General features: G+C 46.1%; 1 protein-coding gene across 2 annotated transcripts in view; it reads right to left on the bottom strand.

Moving 5' to 3' along the window:
• Positions 1-7,177, bottom strand: part of Bdh1 (3-hydroxybutyrate dehydrogenase 1) — a 37,107-nt gene extending 29,930 nt beyond the window's left edge. The window contains exon 1 of one of the 2 annotated variants that reach the window (XM_090344150.1): positions 6,968-7,177. The gene's annotated coding sequence lies outside the window, so the exon portion shown is untranslated. Of the gene's footprint in view, positions 1-950; positions 1,110-6,967 lie in introns of those variants that run through there. The other variant, XM_090344145.1, reaches the window with a different exon arrangement.
• Between the last annotated feature and the right edge of the window lie 7,444 nt (positions 7,178-14,621).

Raw genomic sequence — 14,621 nt, 5'->3', positions numbered from 1 at the left:
CCACGCCCGTGGGCCGCGCAGCCAATCGCAACGCCGCGGTCCAGCGGGAGGGCGGGCGCCCAGGGGGCTCGGCCAAGGCTGCGCTCCCATTGGCGGAGGCGGCGCCACCCAGTCGAAGCCCCACGTCCCCGCCGCAGCGCCGCGCGGAGGCCGGCCGGGCCCCACCCGGGCCCACGGCCAGATCCTCCTCCTCCTCCTCCGCCAGCAACCGCCGGCTTGGCTCGTGTTCCAGCGGCTGGACCCGCGGCCTGACCGCCGTCCAGCATCCTTTCCCGAGCGCAGCCGGCCGGGAGGAGCACGTCCCCGCGTCCCCCCCAGCAACAGAGCACCGCGGGGAATGCGTGGGGAGGAGGAGGAGAGGGGCCGGGGAGAGGAGGAAGGAGGGAGGGAGGAGGGGGACCCGGGAGATAGGCCGGGAAGGGAGCCGTGTCTGGGCGGGGAGACTGGAAGGCAGGACGGCAGGCTTCCAGCCCGGCTCGGCCAGGGTCAACGAGGTGACCTTGGGCCGGTCCCCTCCATTCTCGGAGCCTCGGCTCCCTTGGGTCCAATCGAGTCACCCGAGAAGGGTGACACGGAGTCGCCCGGTCGGGGGCTCAACCCGGGGCCGGAGGATTGATACCACCCCCGTCCGACCTTGCTCCCGCAGGTGCGAACGGAGGAACCGAGCGAGAGCAAAGCCACAGGGGCTGAGATCGATCCGCCCAAATAGGCGCCTCTTTCGGCTCCGGCTCTGGCTCCGCCGCGGCCCCAGGGCCGGTCTGCGGGGCGCGATGCCCCTTCCCCACCCAAATCCTGGAAAGCCGGCTCCGAGGCAGCCCAGAGCCAAACCAAGCCAAGCCAAGGGCGATGGCGCACCCCACCCGAGCTCCGAGGGGCCGACCCCCCTCCGAGCCCCAACCAGAAGCGGGGGGGCTCCGCCGCGGGGCGCTCGGCGGGCGCCGCCCTCTTACCCTGGCGCTGCCGGCCTGGCGTGGGGGCGATGTCTGCAGTTTCCTCCTCGAATCCCCTCTGTGACCCCTAAACCCGCGCCCTCCTGCGTGTAGCACCCGGATGCACCCACACACTTGGGTGTGCGCGCTCAGGCTGCGCCGGGCGGGGCCCGACGGCCGGCGGCGTGGAGGCGGAGAGAGCTCCCGGGCCGCCCCCTTCTCCCTCCCGGGCCGCCTGGCCCGGCGCTGGCCCCGCCCAGGGCTCCCCCAAACGCTCGGCACTTCCCCGGGGGTCCGAGTCCCAGCCCCCTCCCTCCCAGAGCCGGGTAGGGCCTAGGGTCCGGGCCGGTTCCCGCGCCCCGGGTCGCCCGGGGCCACCGGCTGGTACCACTCCGGTAAGTGAGGCTCCGGGGCGTTTTTCGTTTGCGGTCTTCAGAGCTCCTCTAGTTTGGCTGGTTGGTTGGCAGACTTTTCTTTTGATCAGATGAATTTTATTTATTATAGATTTGCTCCTAAGAGTCTTTTTTTTAAAGTCCTATTCAGCCCGGAGCCTGATGGTGGCCCACGCCTGTAATCCTAGCTACTAATGAGGCTGACATCTGAGGATACAGATCCACAGCCCTCCCAGACAGGAAAGTCTAAGAGGTTCTTATCTCCAATTAACCATCAAAAAGATCGAAGTGGAGCGGTGGCTCAAGAGGTAGAGCACTAGGCTTGGGCAAAAAAAATAAAAAGGTCAGGGACAGCACACAGACCCCGAGTTCAAGCCTCCAGTTCAAGCCCCGCTCCCCCCTCAAGCCAAAAATGGAGCCTCACAGAGTACTTTCCATAGAAGTCTGTGGAGTCTTCCACCTCATTGCTCCAAGCCATCCGCTTCCTGGATGAGAAACCAGCGGAGCAGGGCCAATTGGTGGCAGAGGTGTGTTTAGGTAAATTGCAAAAGGAAGGAATGGAAAGGGACTAAGATTAAACAACGCAAAGAAGTGGGCAGGGTACTAAACCTGTTGCTTCCTGAGGACTGAGGCTGTCTTAGCAGCTAGAACGTTGAAGACCAGGATTATGAAAGGAGTTTGCACTCAGTTTTCTGTACCCATTTCACAGTCTCAACCCAGAGGACGTGGTTCAGAAAACTCACTCTGCCTCTGTGTCTTGTGCCACAGTAATAGCAATAGCTACTGAGTCTCCAGGTTGCACTTTGAGAATTATACATGGCTAGAAAAGCAGTTAGAGGAAGAATCGATCTTTCCACATAGAAAAAAACAGGTAGATCCTCTTTGGACTGAGAATCGAGTGGACATGCAGTTTTGCTCATAGAAGACAAAGGACAATTGGCTTCATTGAGGTTCTAGCACATACTGTCAGTGCCAGCTTCACATCCTAGCTTTGCTATGTAACCGACCACATTCACGAGTAACCCAAAACACCTTGGTCCAGCTGAACCTGCACCCCCTTAATGAGAGTTTCTCTACCCCTCCCCCATCCCTGCAGCAATTTAAACCCTGGGACTCAGGAATAAAACCTAGAAGCACAAAGGAGGGAACACCTTCAGGAATGACCTGTGATCAATAGCAATCCCAAGTGGTCGACAGTTGGCCAGTCTTTCATTCTGCTTATCAGCAATTCTGAAATGGCCCTCTGTATACTTCCTAAAGCAATGGTGCCAGGGGCCCATGGAGTGACTGACACCTTTGGATGGCCTCTTTCCTTCCCTTCTCCATTTGACTCTTGCCAGCCCTCTACACCTATTCATTGGGATTTATTATGCAACTTTAAAATGATTGGCTGTGCTGGGTTTTGCCATGCTCAGAACCCCGTGAGTGTAATCCCCCTTTCCCAGAGAATATTCTGTCCAACCTTACTAGACCACAGATGAGAGTTGTTGACCTCAACTACAGAATTCCAAATCGCATAAATCTCCAAGCCAGTCTGTGGCTTGAACTCAGCACCTGGGCACTGTCCTTGGACACCTTTTGCTCAAGGCTAGTGCTCTGCCACTTGAGCCACAGCACCACTTCCAATTTTGTCTATGTATGTGGTACCAGTTGAACCCAGAACTTTGTGCATGCTATAGGCAAGCACTCTGCCAGTAAGCTACAGTCCCAGCCCAACCCCCAAGATTTTGACACACTCTGAAAGATCAGGTCACTCAGGGCCACTCTGTCAGCCATGGAGGGACTGACCCAGTCCTCACCTACGAAGACTCTTCTATGGGTCAAGCCATCTCTCCTGAGAGCCTCTTACAGGAAAGAACACATCACACTGATTAAACTAAACATTCCCACAATCTACTGCAATGCTGCACAACTAGACTTTGGTCATTAGATTCTAAATAAAACTGGAACTCCCTATGCCGTTAAGGTACATTGTCTATCAAGTATATTCCCAGTGGGATTTTTTTTTGCTCCACTTTTAGATATGACAGAAAAGAACAAAAGGAAACCTCTCATTCAACCATAAACCTGGTGATTCATGGAAACATTTTCATCACGTTATTTTAACCATATGAAACAGATTAATTTCTAGAATAAGCAACCTGTATATAAGTCCTGGCTCCCAGAAGGTTGGGGACAGGTGAGAGACAAAGCTGTTCTCAGTCCTACCTGATCGCTTCCCCTGCCCTCCAGGTTCTGGCAGTAGACTTTGGAACTGAAGAAACTCTACTGTAAGATTAAACCCAGGAAGCAGAGACTGGGAAGCAGGTCACTCCCATCAAGGTACGTGCCCAGATTCTGTCACTTCTCCATGCTACTCTGCCCGGATAAAAGGTCTCAGGTCAGGTAATTTTCCTCTCTACACCCAGAGGGCACTGTTGGAAATAAGCAAGATAAATCAGTCACCAGAAGTCCCGTAAGTCTTCTGAAAGAGGGACTGGGAAATGTATTCAGAGTGCTGACAAGGACTCGTAGAAGGTTTCATAGAAGAGGATGATTCCTAAGAGGTCTCAGTCAGCCCACCGGCTCAAGTAAATCTTTTCCTCACCTTCCAGGGCCCCTCCCCACCCCATAGGTCTATCCCTGCCCCACCCAGAATGCCTCTGGTCTTTCCTGGTAGTGGACAGTGTGGAATCTGATCCTGTAGATTAAAGCTTGTCCTTAGCGAGCCAGCCACGTCCTAGTCCATACAGATCCAAGTGTGGGAAGCTCAATGCTGGGGAGCAAACCTTATAGATTTCCTGAGCTCTCATGCAATGGAAGTATCAGATAGCTTTTCCCATTGTTGCTGATGAAGGAAAAGAAGTCCAATGTATTATTCTGTACTGCCTCGAAAAGCAGTACAGAATTCTGAACAGTACAGATTCTGAACAGCTGTCTGTTGGAGAGAGCACTGGGCAGCCTATGGTAATGTGACCATAATGCTGATTTCTGCAGCTGAATGAGAACTGCCTCCCTGCAGGGAACAAGCATATGGAACTAGTGGAAGAGGAGTGGGATCAGGCCAGACACAGTGCTCCCCTATCTTTTCTCTAAACTCTAACATATTTCATTAAAATCTTGTGGCTCAAGTGGTATAAGGCTAACCTTGAGCAAAAAGCTCAGCCACAGGAACCAGACCCAAGGTCAGTGCCAGACCCAGCACAAGAAAAAAGAAAGAAAAGAAAAGAAAGGAGGGAGGGAGGAGGGGAGGCAGAAAAGTTTGTAGGAGAGTGTATATCATCACATTTAGCTTCACTGGGGTGACGAGGAACGAGTGTGAAAGGATAAGAAAATAAAAGCAATTGTCTTCTTCCTCAGATGGCTCCATCCATAAACTAAGGCAATATATAAAATTATTATTATTTTGTTTGTCAGTGGTGGGGCTTGAACTCTGGGCCTGAATGCTATCCCTGACCTCCTCAGCACAAGTCTAGTGCTCTACTACTTTGAGCCACGGTACCACTTCCAGTTTTCTAGTGGTTAGTTGGAGATAAGAGTCTCATGGAGGGGCCAGGAGTTTGGCCTAGTGGTACAGTGCCTGCCTAGCATGCACGAAGACCCGGGTCTTGATTCCTTGGTGCCACATATGTAGAAAAAAGCTGAAAGTGGTGCTGAGGCTCAAGTGGTAGAACTCTAGCCTTGAGAAAGTCCAAGGACAGTGCTCAGGCCCTGAGCTAAAGCCCAGGACTGCCAAAAAAAAAAAAAAAAAGTCTCCTGGACTTTTGTGCCCAGGCTGGCTTTGAACCTCACCTTCAGATCTCAGTCTCTGAACAGCTAGGATTAAAGTTAATTTAATTGTAAGGGTGATGTCAGAGGTGTTACAGTAACATAAGTAAGGTAATGAGTATATTTCCTATTGAGTATATTTCCTATTGAGTATATTTCCTATTGTTTTCTCCCACTTTTTCTTCCCCCCACTTCCTGCCCTGCAAAGTTGTAAAGTTCATTTCCAGCATAGTGCCTTGTATTACTATTGCATTAGTTCTCCCTCTGTCCTTTGCCTCACCATTTTGTGATTTCCTTTCCCTTCCCCAAATCAGATCAATATATAAAGACAAGACACAGGGAACCCAAATCAAAAACAGTGATAACAGGGAAGAAACCAAAGGGCAAAATATGAAAGAAAAAAGAATTAACTTCACTCAGTTCATTAAAAACCAAAACAAAGAAACAAAAAAACTTTTTGTTTCCATATCTTGGAGTTCATTTCGATTACACAATCAAATTCTATGCTTCCATCAGAAAGAATGACATTATTCCCATATATTAGGAAATAGAGACTTGGAATAAAATCATATTATTAAGTGAAGTAAGCCAGACCCAAAGAAACATAGGTTACATAGTTTCCTTCATTTGTAATAGTTAGTATGTCTAGAATAGTCCTAGCAGAGGACTATCCTACCTCGGGAGTAGGTAGAATTGTATGTGTGAGTCACTAGAATCTAGCTTCCTGTTTTATTAAACATTTGAGCAATCGATAATTGATCACTAATAACTATTATACCACAAGTGTTCTATACCTTATTTCACTTAATCTTGCAACAATCTTGAAATCATAATATCTCCCAAGATAGTTTCCATGTTATAGCTGAGGACATTGTAGGCTAGAGCAGTGAAATTAATGACATGCAGAAGCACAACCAGGAAGCAGCAAAGACACATCTAGCGCAAGTCTGACTGTTTTAAACACATCATCAGATGTCCTGAGGCTCTTCCTTTAAACTCGCACACGCACACACACACAGACACGCAGAGTTTAAGTGTTTTGTTGTTACTTGTGTGCGGTTAGGTATTGACCCCAAATGCCTAGTAAGTACATATTTATATATCACAGCGCTACATCATCAACTCTAAAACTCTAATTTATAAGGCATTTGAAGTACAAAATATTTTATAGCCAATTGGGCACTTCCCCCCCCCTGTGGACAATTCAACAGAATCTGAAATTGTTTTTGTGATAAGTGAATTCATTCAGTGATTACTAAACAGTTGCCAATTTCTGATACCTTCAATTATGAGATGTAAAGCTCCATGTAAAACCTCCCTCTCTTTCTCTCTTTTTCTCTCCCCCACGCCTCCTTCACTTTATTTTTTGTGCCAGTCCAGAGACTGTCCCTGAGTTTTTCTTCTCAAGGCTACACTCTAACACTTGAGTCTTGCTATGTAGCCTAGCATGGCCTCCAACTCACTATCTTCCTGCCTCAACTTCCCAAGTACTGAGATTCTAAGTACCACCATATCATATAAGCTTGGAATGACAAAAACAATACAACATGAGAGGCTGGGAATGTGCCTTAGTTGTAGAGTGCTTTTCTAGCATGGTGCCCTGGGTTTGATTCCTCAGGACTACATGAAAGCAAGCACATGCTTATTTTATCCCCTCTCAACAAATACAACTACATATTATTTTTATTTCTGCTTATTATTAACAGGGACATAACCTAGTTGTTTTGAAAAATAGAATAAACCAAGTCACAAAACCACTGCTTCTCTGTTTGGGGTTGCCTGGAGTCGGTTCCAAAGGCCTATTCACTCCACTGACCCCCAGCCCTGTCCTCTCCCCTAGACCTTAACCCAAGGCCTGAAGCATTTCCTTCTCTTCCAGCTCTCAGGTCCACCTCTCACCTTGAGGTATAGCACACTCCCGCAGTACTGTTGGCACCTAAGATCCTCTTCAAGAAAGTGAATGGCCAGATGTGCTGGAATCCTCTTACTCCTCAGTTAACAGGTTCAGGGTAAGTCCAAGACACCACTCAGGCTAATGTAGATTCTTCCAATACTGGAAGAGAAGTTCCCACCACATACAGTAAGTGAAGCCTCCTAATGATAAAACACAGTTTTAGGAGTTCTGGACATTTTTTTTAATATGTTTGTCATCGAACAGGCAAAGTCCAGCTTCGTTACTGTTTATTGTAAGCTTAAACTGTCTGTGAGTTTTACCCTCGGTTTGTCAGAGGGTCAAGGGTAGGTGGCTGCTGCTTAGAGACACACATCAAAGTAAATAAATTGATGCCAAAGGACAGCTCCAGCTCACTCCATCCTCACCTGCCCTGCCAGGCATGTAACATGCATTAATCAGCAAAGGAACTGGCCTGAAAAGAGTGAGAAACATCTAGAGTGCTCTGGGCTTGACCCAGAACCAGGATCCAAGAAAGGCTTCAAAATTGAATTGTACTGGGTCTCTTACAAGAGGTGTAAATTGAGACAAAACTACTTTTTGAGTATCACAGAAGAGGAGAGAATGAATATGTCTGAAACTCAGACCATCCCTTAGGCCATCTCTTAATGTTACCACACTCTTGACTAAGAGGAAAATTACAACAATCCAATTTCTGGCAGGACTGTTAAGGAAGGTTTGGGTCACCTCACCACATAAAGAATGGTTGCAGCTGAAATGCTTGTTGAGGACAAAGAGTACAGAACAGGTATTAGAAGATGGTTATAAATACCAGCATGATCATGTGACCAGCCACAGAAACAAGAAATACCATGTTGTTGTCATGAAACTTTTTCTGTTTCTTTATCAATGTGTGTGTGTGCGTGTGTGTGTGTGTGTGTGTGTGTGCATCTTATTCTTTTATGATGTAATAAAACATGCATTGACTTTGTCTCATGATGTTGAAGTATTGTTGACTTTATATCATTGTACAATATGGAAGTTCAGAATCTCAAACAGTAGAGTAAGCTGGGTGCTGGTGGCTCACCCTTGTAATCCTAGCAACTCAGAAGGCTTAGATCTGAGAATCCAGTTCAAAGCCAGCCTGGGAAGGCAAATCTGAGAGATTCATATCTCCAATGAACTTGCAAAAAACTGGAAGTGGAGATGTGGCTCAAGTGGTAGTATTAGCCTTGAGCAAAAAGCTACACAAGAGCATGGGGCCCCAAGTTAATACAGCTATAGATACAGCTATAGATATGTATATGGGGTATATCTATCTCTATGTGTATAGATACAGATACATGTGTGTATGTATCTGTATATATGTATCTGTATCTCTATATACAAATGTACATATATACATTATGTACGTGTATGTATTATGTCAGGAGCACCCTAACACCAACCCAAAGTGGTCTGTTTTTCCATTTGGACCCTAATCAACCTTGAAAGAGATTGCTGTGCTCTGCCATTGACCCTCTTTCAGCGTGGGAAAGCAGGCCCCAACATGGGACCTCAGAGCCTGGAGTCCAGGTCAGAGGAGGGAGGGTTGGTTTCAGGCCAACCAGGGACGTGGCAAAGCTTGCTTCTCACCTTCTTTATCCCCAGAGGACTGTGAGGTCATTGCCCTCCAGGACGCTCACAGCCCAGGGAGGTGACAGACAAAACTTACCTCACTCCATTCCAGGGCATTTGGGCCCAAAAAATACAAATTAGGAGTTAGAGGCTTTGGGAGGTTGAAGGAGAAGCTGTCCCTGGAGGTTGGGACCAAGGCACAAGTTCTAAGGAGGAAGTAATGGCCTTGCAGCTTAGATGTGGAGACATAAAGAATATTATTCCCCTGATTTTTGTTTAACTTTTGAGAAAGTTTAAGTGTGGGCCTCGGTGCTGTTGCTCACACTCACAATCCCAGCTGTATGGGAGATGCCAGCCCAGGCAAAAGTGAGATCTTATCTGAAAACAAAAAATCTAAAATCCAAAAGCAGTAGGGATAGAGCCTGCCTAGCAAGCACAAATACTGAGTTCAAACTCTAGTACTGGAAAAAAAATTAGATTTAAATTTACAGAAAAGATAAGCAACTAGCTGGGCACATAAAAAGAACAGAAAAAGAGCTGGACTAGACGACCAGAGCACAGAGTTTCTGCATCCCTTGCTGTGGCCTGGCGTAGTCTCTTATTTGGGCCCATCAATCACCATGGCCTTGAGCAGTTGAGAATGCAAATCCTTGGACTTCAAGTCATGGCTCATGGTTTCTGAAGACTTGTATGTGAACAGCAGACTGATTGGTTCCCAGAGGCATATGCAAAATGGTCACCTAACGAGAGTACTATAGGACACCTGGAAAGTTCCTGCAGGCCATGTGGAGCCTCTGATTGGACAGGGTGACTGCTATGACCCACAGGCTATCCAGTGATTTTCTAGACATACCTTATAACCCCTGTACAACCTACCACAGGCAGGGCCCTCCTTTGAGGCCCCTCTTGTCTAGTGAAAAGGGGCTCTGCTTATCTTTTTCTCCAATAAATCTTTGCCGTTTCACTTCTATGCACATAGCCTGGTTCTTCAAGACCACAGAGCTAGGTTTTCAGTATCAGTATGATCACTGATAAAATAATCAATGCTAAGTTATCATTATCTTTGACCCATGGCTTAGGGAACTATATACCAGATTTGTTCATTACAAAATTCTTTTTTTCCCCTGTGAGTGCTGCAGATTGAACCCAGAGATTTGTTAAATATGGTAGACAAGAACTCTACCATTCCCAAACCTAAATGTTCCTACTGTAATCCATTCCTGTTCTACTCAGCAGAGACAAGTCACCAAGCCCAGGCCACACTACAGGGAGAGATTACATCCACTTCCCAGTGCTCATCAAAAACAGATTTAAAAGACTTGTGATGGACAACACATTTTAAAATCAAGTACCTACTACAGGGAGTTCTAGTCACTGATCTAGATATTGGAGCAAAACAATTACTTTATGTAACACACATATTTTAGTCAACTCTAAATGCATAGTAGTTGGTGTGTAGAGGCTTGAACTCAAGTCCTGGGTGCGATTCCTTAGCTTCCCCCCCCCCCCAAGGCTGGTGCACTACCATTTGAGTCATAGCTCCATTTTCCTCTTATTTGAATGGGGTCTAGTACAGAATAGCTGTTCTACAACCCAGGCTAAAGTCTTTTCCCAGTCCTGGTCAAAATTAGCACCACCTAAAAGCAATAGCTCTGTGGTGAAATCAGTGGTGTCGCCCAAGGGGAGCTAAGGTACATCTGATGTGGAGCAGTCCCTGGGAACAGTCACTCCCACTCACAGTCGCATTGCTTAATCTTCCAGTGCTCCCTAGTGTTTCTACTCTCTAGGGCTGAGTGGGGTCGAAAGCAAAAGTTCACCTCTTGTCCCTGGTTCTGAGGGTAGGAGTCAGAAGGGAGTCCTGGAAACAGTTAAGGTCTAATCTTCATAGTCTGTTTCTTACTGTTCTCTCCTCCCCTTCCCCCTTCCCTTCTTCCCTTCTCACTCCCTTCCCCCTCCTCCTCTTCTTCTTCTTCCTCTTCTTCCTCTTCTTCAGGGGTGTTTGCACGCACAGGCCCGTACCAGACCTTGAGGCCTGAGCACAGTCCCTTAGCTTTCTCATTCAGGGTTGCTGTTCTACCATTTCCATCTTCACTTCCAACTTTTTTTGGTCGTTAGTTTGAGCTAAGCGTCCTGCAAGTTTTTTTTTGTTGTTGTTGTTTGTTTTTTTTTTTGCCCAGGCTGATGATATCAGATCTCAATCTTCAGATCTCAGCCTCCTGACTAGCTGGGACTGCAGGCATGAGCGACTAGGGCTTACCTCCAGCTCTCCTTCTAGAAGTGGTTTCTTGTATAACAACTTAAGAATTGACTCAATGATGCAGTGCTGGTTAACAGAGGCAGAGGCGATCATGTTTTAAATGCTACTGATGGATGGAGACAAGAGGGCCAGTATTGACCACAGAAGTTAGCAGCACTCAGCAATCAAGAGAGGTCTTGAAGGGAGCAGAAGGCCTGTCAGTGAACATTCAGGCCTGAGAAAAGTGCAAACAGCAAAGAAACTTTATCCTGAGCTGCCTTCAACACTAGCAAGCACGGTCCCCAGACACTGAAGCAATTGTTTCCTGGAGAGCTAGGTATCTTTAACTCTCTGAGTAGAAAAAAGAATAAAAATACAAAACAACAACAAAAGAATCAGGAGGCTGAAACAGAAGGATTATGACTTCATGAGAGAAAGAGAGAGAGAGACAGAGACAGAGACAGAGAGAGACAGAGACAGAAATTACTCTGAATCTCATTAAGAGGTGCAAATAATATATATATTAATAGTTATAATAATCTCAAAGGTTAAAAAGTGTGAGAGAGAATAAAAGTAAAGCAAAAGTAGAAAAGCCCTATATTTAACATCTTCTGTAAGTACATATAGTCTTGGTATTGCAAATGATTATTACATTTTGTGGCTGTGGAGATGATCGTAGCGGGAAGACGGCTAACATATCCTATATTGGACTATTTACAAAGCCCTTTCCTTTTTTCTGCTGAGTAAAAGTAGGTAAGCCAAGCTGGAGAGGCAGCTCAAACATAAAGCCCTTGCCTAACATGTACAATGTCTGGGGGTACCATACTCAAAAACGCAAAATTATAATCATTAGACAATATGTGTCCAGTTTCCTTTAAAGTAAGTAGAATGTTGAGAAGCATTTGCTCAGGAGTTTACCAGATGAATCTTTGACTGTGTATAGCTTACATGCAAGGGATATATACAGATAGCACTGGAATCATGCTACTTTCATCTTTGCCCTCCTCCTCTCTCTGATGCTGTGGTTTACATTTTACTTGTGCTACAGTCTAAAAAGTCCTTTACTTTTATTTGGATAACCAGCTACCTTTTAAAGAGACTTAGATAATGCGGAGAAATTAATATTTACCCCTGTAAATGGATAAACGTATGTATCCATTTTTCATCAAGAATCATGTTTTTCTTGAGACTTTGCTTCCTGCTTTCTGAGAATGTAAGGTCTGCAAATAATGAATTCCACTGGTCTTTCAAGGCACCAAGGCACCTGAGCTGTGGTTAAGTTTCCCACAATACCTGATTAGTGCCTGCTCATGTCATGTAAATGGGTGCTGTCACCGATCAAGGCTAGGTGGTTATCAGATATGTTTGAGACATTTCACTCAGCAGTTTTTTGGTATTTTAATTATAAAAGTACTAAATGTTCTTTTTGAATGTCTCAGGAGAAAGTCCATTTTATCTTCATTTATAAAGGAAATTTGTCCCGTGGATAGAATTCTAGTTAGCTGGACTTCTTCCCCCCACTTATGATTTAATTTTGTTTTATACCACTATTTTCTTGCTTGCACTATTTTAGTGGAACCCTATTATCAGCTTCATTTTCCCCCCTCTATTTACTCTTGCACTCAATACATAATACAGGCTGGTCCTTTCCCTCCTTCCCCCCCTCTTTCCCTCTCTCTCTCTTTCTTCCCCCCCCCCCCCCCCCGGTCCTGCAGCTTGAACTCAGGGCCAGATGCTGTTCCTGAGCTGTTTTTGGTCAACATTCAGGCTCTACCACTTGAACCACAGCTCTATTTCCAGCTTTTTGCTGGTTATTTGGAGATAACAGCTTCACACTTTCTGGCCTTGGCTGGTTTCAGACCACAGTCCTCAGATCTTAACTCCTGAGTAGCTAGGCTTAGAGGCATGAAGCACCCCACACCAGGCTGGTCTATGATGCCTCAGCCTCAGCCTCTCGTGCTGGGATTATAGGGGTGTAGCGCCACACCCACCCTTTCCTTTAGGCTTTACTTAGGGTTTCCTCTTCATCACTGGTTTTCAGCAAGTTGATTATTTTGTTCCTTGGTTCTGTTTTGGTTTGCTTGGCATTGCTTTTAACACACCAGGTCTTGTTGGGCTTCCCAGACCCCTGGACTGAAGCATCCTCCTCCCATCTCAGCTTCCAGAGTAACTGGGACTACAGGTATGAACCACAACTTCTGGCTTTTTTTCCTCCCAGTCCTGGGGCTTGAACTCAGGGCCTGAGCGCTGCCCTTGGACTTTCTCAAGGCTAGAGCTCTGCCACTTGAGCCACAGCACCACTTCTGGCTTTTTCTATGTATGTGGTACTGAGGATTAGAACCTAGGTCTTTGTGCATACTAGGAAAGCTCTCTACTGCTAGGCCAAACTCCGGGCCTGCTGGCTTGGCTTTTTTAGGTTGGAGCTCATTGAGCTTCTTGTATCAGTGGAATTATAGTCTTAATAAAATTTGGAAAAATTTTGCTATGGTTTCTTCAGATATCTTTTTCTGTTTTGTCTTTTTCCTGACCTTTTGAATGGCCCAGAAGGCCACAGTAGGCTGAGGAAAAATATTTCTTAAAGTTATTTTAGAACAAACTAGGTTTTAGAAAAACATATAAGTAGTATATAAACACATGAACAGCATCAGGAAGATGGAGGGAGAGAGAAGAAAAGGGAAAAATATGAAAGAGAAAGTTGGGCACTGGGATTGGCAAAAAAAAAATGAAGAGGGAGAAATAAGATAATGATTGGCTAAGCAAAATTCTACTGGCCTCTGACAGCTGTGGCTGTGTTACACCAGTTTCTACCAGTGTCTGCTCTTGGTAATTGGTAGCTGTCACTTCTGGAGGCTAGGTTATCAGATGTGTTTGAAAAGTTTCACTCAGTGCTTTTTTATTTTTTGGCCAGTCCTGGGCTTGGGCTCAGGGCCTGAGCACTGTCCTTGGACTTTCTCAAGGCTAGCACTCTACCATTTGAGCCTCAGCACCACTTCCAGCTTTTTTCAATGTATGTGGTACCAAGGAATTGAACCCAGGTCTTCGTGCATGCTAGGCAAGCACTCTACCACTAGGCCAAACTCCCAGCTCAGTGCTTTTTTTAAATGTTATTTTTATGTGATTATACATTATTTTTATTTATCATTAAATTTTTTTTGCCAGTCACTGAGCTTAAATTTAAGGCCTGAGCACTGTCCTTGGGCTTTCTCAAAGCTAGCATTCTACCACTTGAGCCACAACACCACTTCTGGCTTTTTCCTATGTATGTGGTACGGAGGAATTGAACCCGGGTCTTCATGCATGCTAGGCAAGCACTCTACCACTAGGCCAAACTCCCAGCCCCTCCCTCTTCATTTTTAAGGTGTCAGGGGCCCTACAAAAACCCAAGGGGAGATTTTATATAATATATACACCTATATGTGTGTGTATATATATATATATGTCATACACCGGAGTGTATTTTCTTCCTGATTATTTTAGCAAACTGACAGCATGCCTGGGGGACAGTAGCCTCTCTAACTGCTAGCTCAGATTCCTCCAGGCTATGTACAGATCTCTGACCCACCCTACCCTCATTGATGTGAACAGTTGATCAGAGAATTTTCTCTCATTAGGAAAACAACTCAAAGGTCAGTCCTCCCCAGCAATGAGTAAATATCAACTCTAAGAGAGGCCCAAAGACCAAAAAAATGATCTCTCCCCTGCTGTGCAGCCTTCCATGGCTAGCTCTTGATTATTGATAGGAGAGTTCCTAGGGACCGGAATGGATCCCTGGTGCTTGGCTTAGCATGTACTGCTTCCATGAGGCCCTA

This window comes from Megascapheus bottae, chromosome 1 (assembly GCF_031878675.1).
Source record: "Megascapheus bottae isolate mThoBot1 chromosome 1, mThoBot2.hap1, whole genome shotgun sequence".
NCBI classification, from domain to species: Eukaryota; Metazoa; Chordata; class Mammalia; order Rodentia; family Geomyidae; genus Megascapheus; species Megascapheus bottae.
This window is presented reverse-complemented; position numbering and strand designations above follow the sequence as displayed.